Source organism: Psammomys obesus, unplaced genomic scaffold (genome assembly GCF_907164565.1).
Source record: "Psammomys obesus unplaced genomic scaffold, mPsaObe1.curated_primary_1811, whole genome shotgun sequence".
In the NCBI taxonomy this organism is placed as follows: Eukaryota; Metazoa; Chordata; class Mammalia; order Rodentia; family Muridae; genus Psammomys; species Psammomys obesus.
This window is the reverse complement of record NW_026592710.1, coordinates 5,728,012-5,740,005: the sequence shown is the minus strand read 5'-3', so window position 1 is coordinate 5,740,005 and position 11,994 is coordinate 5,728,012.

Genomic DNA, 11,994 nt, shown 5'->3' with positions numbered 1-11,994 from the left:
GGGAGGTGTTTAAGAACCCTAAACAAAGTAGGCTTGTTAAATCTAGGCCAACAATGTCTGTTGATAGGAACCCCCGATCAAGGCAGAGGCGCAGCTCGGCGGTGGAGTGTGGTAAGCATGAGGCCCTGGGCTCCTGCCTCAGGACCAGACATCAACAGTATGTATTGGTTTGTCTGACTGGGTGCAATGGTTAACATCAGTGTGATTGTTAGTCACAGGATTTTGGCAGTCAACTGAACGCACCTGTTAAGAAGGAGCATCTTTAAAGAGTCACTCCTCACCCTCCCCCCTCACCCTTCCCCCTCCCCCTCCCTATCCCCCTCCCTATCCCTCTCTCTTCCTCTGGTCTCCATCTTGTGTTCTCTCCAATCCCCTCATGAGTGGTGCCACCCTGGGCCCTGGCTTGCATAAGACACTAAGCTTCGAGGAAGCAGGAAGAAGCCAGGAAGTGTGTCCTCTGTCCTTCCTGCTTCAGTTCCTACGTTGCTTCCTCTCAGTGGTCTGTAACTTGTAAACCAAATAAACCTTTTCCTCCCACAGCCAGTTTTGGTCCTAATGTTTAACTCAACAACAGAAAGCTGAGGAGGACAGTTAGTGTTTGTGGGAACAGAGACAGGAAGCAAAGCTTCCCAAGGTCGTTTGCAGCACCCTGAGGAGCTCCTGGGCCTTTCCGGAACCTCAACTCTGGCTGACTAGCCATGGTTTCAGCCCAGAAAAGACTTTCTAGGTCTAGTGGAGTTGGGCCTTAATTTTGATATTTTAATAGAAGCTTAGGCACGAGGGTTGAAAAAGAGACAACACACATAGAGAGCATGGGTGTGGCCTCCTCAGGGGCTTCTAGCTGTGGTGTGCATGGGCCACGTGTAGGATTTGGCGGAGTTTGAGGATGCTATCTCCACAGAGTGGCTAAGAGGCCTAAAGGAGGTTGTTGTGTGGTTCTTCAGGGACACCTGGCAGGACTACAGCTGACAGGTATGAGTCTAACCACAGGGACACTGGAAGGATGTTTTTTTTACTGCCAAGAAAGTTAAAAGTTTTGCCTGAGATTCTGAGGCCATGCCTGTGAAATGACTGAGGCCCAAGATCCTAACCATTGGGCCTTAAACCCAGTCATTGTTTAACATAAAATATCTATCCTCAAGACGAATATTAAGACTTTATAGAAAAGGCTGGTTTGCTTTAAATTTATTTTTATTTACGGTCTCTATGTGTGAATGTACCACAGTTCAAGTGTGGAGGTTGGAGGACAATTTGTGGAAGCTAGTTCTTGCCTTTACTGTGTACCAGATCCCACTCAGATCCTCCGGCTGCCGGCAAGGCCTTTATGGGCGGAGCCATCTTGCAGGCCCAGCTGTTGCTGACTGTGCTGGAATCCCAGCTTCTCAGTTGGCAAGAGCCTCTACCCCAGCTGAGGGACTGCCCCTTCCTGGGTCCCCACATTTCCGCTGTCTGTCCTGCCCCGGTTACTATTGATAACTTGACAAGCACTAGCCTCACCCAGGAGACACATCTCTGGGCACGCCTGGGAGGACTTCTAAATTGGGGGAATCGATGAGGGAAGAGTCATGAATGTGGGTCACACCATTCCACCAGCTAGAGCCTTGGAATTCATTTAGAAAGCAGGCTGAGCACCAACCTAGGCCATTCTCTCAGCCCTCTCTGTGTTTCTTGGCCTCCCTGCCCTTCCTGATGGTGTCGTGAACAGCGATCCTGCTGTGTGCCTCCCCGCCAGGGTGGACAGCGGCCCTCAAAGAGAGTCAAAGTCCTTCCTTCCTTCCTTCCTTCCTTCCTTCCTTCCTTCCTTCCTTCCTTCCTTCCTTCCTTCCTCCCTCCCTCCCTCCCTCCCTCCCTCCCTCCCTTCCTTCCATTGCTTTGTCGGTATTTTGTCACAGAACAAGAAGATTACGTTCTGTAGGTACCTCTCCCACCTACTCCATCCTTTCAGCTGAGCGGGTACTCTAGTAAATCTGTATAGGTGTCCTCCACACGCAGACACCCTCATGGAGATAACGCACTGCAGGAGGGACTGGCTAGTGTGCACAGACCAGGCACGCCTCACAGCACCACTAGAGGGCAGCATCTTCTTGGCAGAGGCTGCTGCTTCCTGCTGCCTCTCCACTCCTGCCAGAGGCAGACCTTCCTTGTCTTCTTGTTTTCCACAGTCTTTACACCGAAGGCCCTTAGAAGATTCTGGCACTACTGAGGGGGATACGCACTAGGCGTGTCCTGGAAGAGCCCTCCCTGCTTCTGAAGGATGGCCAGTTTCTCAAGGGCTCTATACCCATCATGAGCTTCTCTGTCGCCAGCTCTGAACGCTGACACTTCAGGGCCTGCAAGTATGGGGCCTCCTGGCTCCTGTCCCTCAGACAGTAACCCCCTGGGGGAGACAGTCTGCATGGTGACTTCGCTGCCTCTGATTGAAACTGGTTCCGTGAGGCTAAAGACATGACTCCCAGGTGCTCCTGTGAGAACATTTTTCAGAAAACAAAGTTGACCTCAGAAATTTAGTTTAAAGAGTGAGTGTTATCCTCAAATTATCACCAGAAGTTTTTCTCCCCATCCTCTACTACTCAGGGCTGGTGTTTGGATTGTTTTGAAACAATTTCTACTCTTGATGTTTGAAACAGGGAAGGCTGGAATCATAAATTAACAGTAATAACACAATTATGGCCACAGTCAGTTTACCTAGAAGTCATAAAAATGTTTCTGATGATTATGCTGAGCCATCTCTCCAGCCCCTTAAATTTTTTAACATGTTTTTAGTGTAGGGGTATGTGTGCCTGATAGTGTGGTGTCATGCCACGGCATGTGTGGTCAGAGGACAACCTTTGTGGTGTCAAGTTCTCTTCTACCATGTGGGTAGTGGGGACTGAATTTAGGTGACCAGGCTTAGCCAAAGTGCCCTCTTCACTGAGCCATCCAGCTGGTACCAGTGCCTTGGTGTCTATGTAAATGTTCGATTGAGCTTCAAGTAAAGATCCTCATGTGTTTTGCAATGGACTCGACTCCTGGTGGTCTTTTGGGAGTTCGTGAATCAGGCATAACATTTGGTGCATTGGCCAGAAACCCCAAGACCCCTCAGGACCCCCAAGATGGAGGATCGGAACCCGGGTAAGCACTTTTGCCTTGGCCAAGTTCTGTGTCTTTGTTCTGCTATCCTGTGTCTTTTTGAGATCTCCTTGTAGTAGGAAGTGAGTAACTGGGGGGGGGGGTCACATCTGTAGGACTGCAGCTGACGAGCTGGAGGGCTAGGGTCATGGAATTGTGTCATGGCAGAGGGCCCTATATCACTGCAAGGGATTCTGGGTCCCAAGTCTGTTTGATAGATGAGGACAGAGGACCTCACCAGAGGAACACCGAGTCCCAAGTCTGGTTGCTAGGCCTAGAAGAAAATGGGTTGCTCCCACAGAGACAGGAAGTGTTGCCAGCATACTGGTTTGGGGTTCTTACCCGCTGGACTGGCGGGATCTGTTGTTTGTATTTGTCTGTCTTGCTGCCTGCAATTACTGTTCTCATTTCTTTGGACAAGACTCGGATGATGTACGATATGGGACAGACTCCTTCCACGCCCCTGGACTTGCTCCTGGCCCACTTCAGAGAAGTTAGGGCCAGGGGACGGAACCATTCCCTCTCAACAGTGACAAATTCACCATCTTCTGCAGCTCTGAATGGCCCTCCTTCCATGTCAAATGGCTACAGGAGGGATCTTTCAACTTAAAAGTGATCCTAGCAGTCAAATCGGTGATCCTCAAACACAGGTCACCCAGACCAGTTTCCCTACATCACGGTTTGGGAGGACCTGGTGTTTAACTTCCCCATGGCTCAAGTCTTTCAAACCTTTCTCCTATGGCAGAGCGACACAGTCAGAGTGGGATAACTCAGAAGAACAAACCCACCGGGAAGAGCCAACTGCTGCGTCCAACCGCCGCTGCACCTCCCCTGGATCCAGCATTACAGGGGGAACAGAGGAGGACCTAATCTTTCCCCTCCTCCTTACCCTTTCCCCTTACAGGCTACGTCGCCTGGAAACATTGAGGCTCAGGCGGGAGATGAAGCTGCAGCTGCAGCAGATGCCATTCCCACAGCGGGGCAGGCAAGCCCCCATGACACAGGCCCAGGCTGAAGGACCTGCTCAAGGAACCAGAAGCCAAGTGGGCAGCCACACCCAAGGTGGATTCCACAATGGCCCTGCCTCTCTAAGTGGCAAGGCTGGCTGATGACCACAGCAATCAGCCTCATCACTACTGGCCTTTTGCTACTAGTGATCTTTATAACTGGAAGGAAAGGAAGTCTTCAGAAGATCCGAAGATCCAAAGGATCTCATAGAATTGCTTGATACTGTTCTTACGCATCAGCCCACTTGGGGTGATTGTCGTCAGCTATTGCAGATCCTGTTCACCAAGGAAGAAAAGGAACATATCCAGGCGGAAGCTAGGAAATTGATTGCTGGCACAAATGGGGAGCCAACCACCAGCCAGGCTGATGTAGATACCAGCTTCCCCTTGCAGAGACCTACCTGGGACTACAACACAACAGCAGGTAAGGAGAGGCTCCTTGTCTACCGCTGGGCTCTGTTGGCAGGTCTCAAAGCAGCCACCAAGAGTGATTTGGCTAAAGTTTATGATGTTAAGCAGGGACCAGATGAAAGCCCCATGGCTTTCCTGGAAAGGATCATAGAAGCTTTCTGGAGGAACACACCATATGATCCAGAAGCAGCTGAACATAAGGCCACAGTAGCAATGTCCTTTGTGGCCCAGGCTGCACCAGATATTAGGAGAAAGCTCCAAGGTCTAGGGAATTTGCAGGAAAAGAGTCTCTGAGAGTAACCATGGTAGCTAAGGCGCATAACAATAGGGGAAGTCCAGAGGACAAGCAAATCAGGATCAACCAACAGAGTAACAAAGATATGGCAAGCTTGATGGCTAAGATCTTGCTAGCAGCCATTGAGTCTACCAGTCTATGGGTCACCACAGGAGCATACTGAAGGAGATGGCTCAAGACACTGAAAGCGAGAGGCGGAACCAGAGGCAAACCAAAGTTGGGACATAACCAGCGTGCTTTTACTGTAAGGAAGAAGGGCATTGGGCAAAGGAATGTGCTCTTCTGAGGGTGAGGTGGAAAGTCTCCATGGAAAGAGCATTTGGATGTGGGATTCAAAACACCTAATGATCTGTTGGTGTGTGTTGCAAGAATACTATTCATATATATATATTTTTTTACTGTATATATATATTAATAGTAAAACTTTTTATCATGGAAAATAATGGAACAAAAAGATCAGTGAATGAGTCTGAACACTCCTTGTTTAGCCTAGGTTCCAACAGTAGTTCTCATGTGGGCTCAGCACCATGTGGTCATCAAGTTGGACACTGGGCAGTCACTCTTCATGCTTTGGTCTCATATCTCTGTTGGAAGTGAAGCTCAGCTCTGTGCACTTTGCTTGGCTACTCAGAGGCCCACACTGCAGGGACATTGACTGTGCTGGTCAATGTCCACAGGAAGGGGGGCTGAGTTAAGATCATAGGGTGAGGCACAGCAGCATTCTGCACAGGCAGGCTTGCTCACTTGAACTTGCCACACCACATTAGGCTGTGTGAGGATGGGGAGGAAAACCCCTACTGAAAAATAAATACAAACATAGCAGTCTCCTTTGTTTTCCTTAGTTTTCTTTTTTTATTATTTTATTTTTAATATAATTTTTATGTATTACAATTTATTCACTTTGTATCCCAGTTGTAGCCCCACCCTCGTCCCCTCCCAATCCAATCCTCCTTCCCTCATCTCCTCCCATGCCCCCTTCCCAGTCCACTGATAGGGGAAGACATCCTCCCCTTCCTGACCCTAGCCTATCAGGTCTCATCAGGACTGTCTTTCATAGTCTTCCTCTGTGACCTGGTAAGGCTGATCAAAGAGGTGATCAAAGAGCCAGCCCCTGCTCCCCTTATTAGGAAGCCCATTTGGAGACTGAGCTGCCATGGACTACATCTGTGCAGGGCTTCTAGGTTATCTCCATGAATGGTCCTTGATTGGACTATCAGTTTCAGGAAAGACCCCTGGGCTCAGATTTTCTGGTTCTGTTGCTCTCCTTGTGGAGCTCCAGACACTTCCAGGTCTTTCTATCTCCCCCTTCTTTCATGAGATTCCCTGCACTCTGCCCAGAGTTGGATAAGAATCTCAGCATCTGCTTTAGTGCCCGGCTGGGTAGAGTCTTTCAGAGGCCCTCTGTGGTAGGCTCCTGTCTTGTTCCTTGTTTTCACCTTCTTCCAATGTCTATCTCCTTTGCCTTTCTGAATGAGGATTGAGCATCTTACCCAGGGTCCTCCTTCTTGCTTAGATGTACAGATTTTCTATGATGAGCCTATATTATGTGTATAATATCCGCGTATAAGTGAGTATATATAATGTGTGTCTTTCTGCTTCTGGGATACTTCATTCAGGATGATCTTTTCTAGTTCTACCATTTGCCTGCAAATTTCATGATTTCCTTGTTTTTAATTGCTGAGTAGTATTCCATTGTGTAAATGTACCACAATTTCTGTATCCATTCCTCAACTGAGGGACATCTGGGTTGTTTCCAGCTTCTGGCTATTACAAATAAAGCTATTATGAACATGGTTGAGCAAATGTCCTTGTTGTATACTTGAGCATATTTTGGATATATGCCTAGGGAGTGGTATAGCTGGATCTTGAGGTAGCACTATTCCTAATTGTCTGAGAAAGCACCAGATTGATTTCCAAAGTGGTTGTAAAAGTGACATTCCCACTAGCAATGGAGGAGGGTTCCCCTTTCTCCACATCCTCTCCAGCATGTGTTCTCATTAGAGGTTTTTCTTTTTATTATTATTAGTTACATCTTATTAACTCTGTATCCCAGCTGTATCCCACTCCCTCATTTCCTCCCAATACCACCCTCTCTCCCTCATCTCCTTCCTGCCCCTTTCCAAGTCCACTGATTAGGGAGGACCTCCTCCCCTTTCATCTGACCCTGTTTTATCAGTTATCTTCAGGACTGGCTGCAAAGTCCTCCTCTGTGGCCTAGCAGAACTGCTCCTCCCTTAGGGGGTGGGGAGGTCAAAGAACCTGCCGTTGAATTCCTGTCAGAAATAGTCCATGTTTCCCTTACTATGGGAAACCAATTGGTTACTGAGCTACCATGGGCTACATCCGAGCAGAGGTTCTAGGTTATATCCATACATGGTCCTTGGTGGAGTGTCAGTCTCAGAAAAGACCCTGTGCCCAGATATATTTGGCCCTTGTGGAGCTCCTATCCTCTCCACGTCATACTAACTCCCCCTTCTTTCATATGATTCCCTGCACTCTGCCGAAGGTTTGGTTATGAGTCTTAGTATTTGGTTTGATACACTGCTAGCTAGAGTCTTACAGGCCCTCTGCGGTAGGCTCCTGTCCTGTTACTTGTTTTCTCCTATGTCCAATGCCCATCCCATTTGTCTTTCAAAGTGAGGATTGATCATCTTACCCCGGGTCTTCTTTCTTGTCTCATTTGAGATTTTTATCTTAGCCATTCTGATGGGTGTAAGGTGAAATTTCAGGGTCCTTTTGATTTGCATTTCTCTGATGACTAAGGACTTTGAGCATTTCTTTAAGTGTTTCTCTGCCATTCGGTATTCCTCTATTGAGAATTCTCTGTTTAGCTCTGTACCCCATTTTTTTAATTGAATTACTTGATTTGTTTCTGTTTATCTTTTTGAGTTTTTTATATGTTCTAGATATTAGCCCTCTGTCAGATAATAGGGTTGGTGAAGATTCTTTCCAATCTGTAGGCTGTCTTTTTGATAACAGTATCCTTTGCTGTACAGAAGCTTTTCAATTTCATGAGGTCCCATTTATTGATTGTTGATCTTAGAGCCTATGCTGTTGGTGTTCTGTTCAGGAAGTTGTCTCCTGTGCCAATGAGTTCTAGGCTCTTTCCCCACTTTTTCTTCTAAGAGTTTTGGTGTCTCTAGTTTTATGTTGAGATCTTTGATCCACTTGGACTTTAGTTTTGTGCAGGGTGATAAATATGGATCTATTTGCATTTTTCTGCATGTAGACATCCCCACTTAGACAAGCACCAATTTTTGAAGATGCTATCTTTTTTCAATTGTATGGTTTTGGCATCTTTTTCAAAAATCAGGTGTCCATAAGTGTGTGGGTTTATTTCTGGGTCTTCTATTCAATTCCATTGATCCACCAGACTGTTTCTATGCCAGTACCATGCAGTTTTTATTACTATTGCTCTGTAGTGTAAGACCTGGAGTCTCACTGCTCAGGAGCTCAGGATTGTGCCCTTCCCAGAAACACTCACAGACCACAACTTGATGCAAAAGCAAGAGGTTTATTCCAATTGCGATGGGGTCACCCCTCCAAAGACAGGAGACAACCCCGAACATGCAAAGCACAGGGTTTTTATACCTGAAAATCAGACCACTTTTGCTCTATACATTGATTGATCAGCAAGAATAGCATGAAGATAGTTTACAGCTGGTTGCTTATGGTTTTTCTCAGAACAGTTCACCCCGCCCTTCAAGAGCTATCTGCACCTGGCTTCAATTCAAATAATCACAGTTGTTTTTTTTTTTTTTTTTTTCATTCCCAGGTTGTCCCTCAGTAGTACAGATTGAGATACCTCCAGAAGATCTTTTATTGTAGAGGATTGTTTTAGCGATTCTGGATTTCTTGTTATTCCATATGAAGTGGAGAATTTTTCTATCAAGGGCTGTAAAGAATTGTGTTAGTAATTTGATGGGAATTGCAATGAATCTGTAGATTACTTTTAGTAAGATGGCCATTTTACTATGTTAATCCTGCCAACCCATGAGCATAGGAGATCTTTCCATCTTCTGATATTTTCTTCTATTTCTTTCTTCATAGACTGGAAGTTTTTTTTTTTTTTTTTTTCAAATACAAGTCTTTGACTTGCTTGGTTAGAGTTACACCAAGGTACTTTATATCCATTATGGCTATTATGAAGGGTTTAGCTTCCCTAATTTCCTTTTCAGCCCATTTGTCTTCTGTATACAGGAGGGCCACTGATTGTTTTTTTGAGTTAATTTTGTATCTAGCCACTTTGCTGAAGGTGTTTATCAGCTGTAGGAGTTCCCTGGTAGAATTTTTGGGGTCACTCAGGTATACTGTCATATCCTCTGCAAATAGTGATACTTTGACTTCTCCCTTTCCAAACTGAATCCTCTTCATCTCCTTTATTTGTCTTACTGCTCTAGCAAGGACTTCAAGAACTATGTTGCAAAGATATGGAGAGAGTGGGCAGCCTTGCCTTGTCCCTGATTTCAGTGGGACTGATTTAAGTTTCTCTCCATTTAGTTTGATGTTGGCCATAGGCTTGTTGCATATTGCTGTTAATATGTTTAGGTATGTGCCATGTATCCCTGACCTCTCTAAGACTTTAAACATAAATGAATGTTGGATTTTATCAAATGCTTTTTCAGCATCTAAGAAGATTATCGTGTGGTTTTTATTTTCTTTTAGTTTGTGTATATGGTAGATTACATTGATGGATTTCCATATATTGAACCACCCCTGCATACCTGGGATGAAGCCTACTTGGTCATAGTGGATGGTATTTTTGATGTGTTCTTGTATTCGGTTTGCAGGTATTTTGTTGAGTATTTTTGCATCAATGTTCACAAGGGAGATTGGCCTGAAATTCTCTTTCTTTGTTGGATCTTTGTGAGGTTTAGGTATCAAGCTGACTGTGGCTTCATAGAATGAGTTTGGTAATGTTCCTTCTGTTTCTATTTTGTGGAATAGTTTGAAGAGTATTGGTGTTAGCTTTTCTTAGGTCTAATAGAATTCTGCTCTGAAACCATCTGGCCCTGGGCTTTTTTTGGTTGGGAGACTTTTGATGACCACTTCTATTTCCTTAGGGGGAAATAGGACTATTTAATTTATTTACCTTGATTCAGCTTTGGTAAGTGGAATCTATCAAGAAAATTGTCCATTTCATTTAGATTTTCAAATTTTGTGGCGTATATGCTTTTGAAGTAAGACTTAAGGATTGTTTGGATTTCCTCAGTGTCTGTTGGTATGTCCCCCTTTTCATTTCTGATTTTGTTGATTTGGATGGTGTCTCTCTGCCTTTTAGTTAGTTTGGCTAAGGCTTTGTCTATCTTGTTGATTTTCTCAAAGAACCAGCACTTGGTTTCATTGATTCTTTGAAATGTGTTATTTCTTTCTAATTTATTGATTTCAGCCCTGAGTTTGATTATTTCAAGCCATCTACTCCTCTTGGGTGTGTCTGCTGCTTTTTTCCCCCCTTGGGCTTTCAGGTGAGCTGTTAAGTTACTAGTATGAGATGTTTCAAATTTCTTCTTGAAGGCACTTCAAGTGCTATGAACTTTTCTCTTAGCACTACTTTCATTGTGTCCCATAAGTTTAGGTATGCTGTGCCTTCATTTTCATTGGATTCTAGGAAGTCTTTAATTTCTTTAGTTGTTCAGTTTCCATGTGAGTGTAGGCCTTCTGCTATTTCTGTTGTTGTTGAGGTCCAGCTTTATTCCATGGTGGTCAGATAGGATACAAGGGATTATTTTAATTGTCTTGTAGCTGTTGAGGCTGCTTTGTGACCAACTATATGGTCTAATTTGAAGACAGTTCACTGAGGTGCTAAGAAGAAGGTAAATTCTTTTGTGTTTGGGTGAAAGGTCTTTTAGGTCCATTTGATTCATGACCTCTGTTAGAGTTATTCTTTATTTGTTTAATTTCTGTTTTGTTGACCTGTCCTTTGTTGAGAGTGGGGTGTTGAAGTCTCCCACTACTAAAGCATGGGGATCTATGGGTGGTTTAAGTTTTATTAATGTTTCTTTAACAAATGTGGATGCTCTTATATTTGGGGAATAGATGTTCAGTATTGTGATATCTTCTTGGTGGAATTTTCCTTTGAGTATAAAGTGACCTTCCCCATCTCTTTTGATTAATTTTGGTTGAAAATCTATTTTATTATATATTAGAATGGCTACTCTTGCTTGCTTATGCGTCCATTTGCTAGAAAAACTATCTTCCAGCCTTTTACTCTCAGGTAATGTCTATCTTTGTGACTTAGGTGTGTTTCTTGTATGCAACAGATTGTTGGGTTTTGTTTACTCATCCATTCTGTTAGTCTGTGTCTTTTTATTGGAGAGTTGAATCCATTGATGTTGAGAGAGATTAATGATCAGTGGCTGTTAGATCCTTTAATTTTGCTCTTGGTTGTGGTAGTGTGTTTGTATGCTTGGCTACTTTTAGTTTTGCTGTAGTGAGGTTATTTATTTCCTGTGTTTTTCTGACTATAGTTAGCTTTCCTGGGTTGTATTATTCTTTCTAGTATCTTCTGTAATGCTGGATTTGTGGGTAGGTATTGTTGAAATTTGTTTTTGTCATTGAATATCTTGTTTTCTCCATCTTATGATGACTGAGAATTTTGCTGGGTATAGCAGCCTGGGCTGACATCTGTGTTCTCTTAGGGTCTGCATGATATCCATCCAGGCTCTTCTGGCTTTCATAGTCTCTGTTGAGAAGTCAGGTGTGATTCTGATGGGTTTGCCATTTTATGTTACTTGGCCTTTTTCCCTTGCAACTTTTAGTGTTCTGTGGGCCTCTTGTATGCTTATAGACCTCTCCTTTAAGTTGGGGAAATTTTCTTCAATGATTTTGTTGAAAATATCTTCTGGGCCTTGGAGACGGGAATCTTCTTTTTCCTCTATTCCTCTTATTCTTAGGTTTTCTCTTTTCATGTTGTATTGGATTTCATGGATGGTTTGTATCAGGAGGTTTTTAGATTTAACATTTTCTTTCATGGATACATCGATTTCTTCCATTGTATCTTCCACACCTGAGATTCTTTCTTCCATCTCTTGTAGTCTGTTGGTTATGCTAACCTCTGGAGTTCTTGTTTTCTTTCCTAAGTCCTTCCTCTCCATGATTTCCTCCATTTGTGTTTTCTTTAATTTTTTCCAATTCTATCTTCAGATCTTGAACCATTTTGTTGATTTTCTTCAC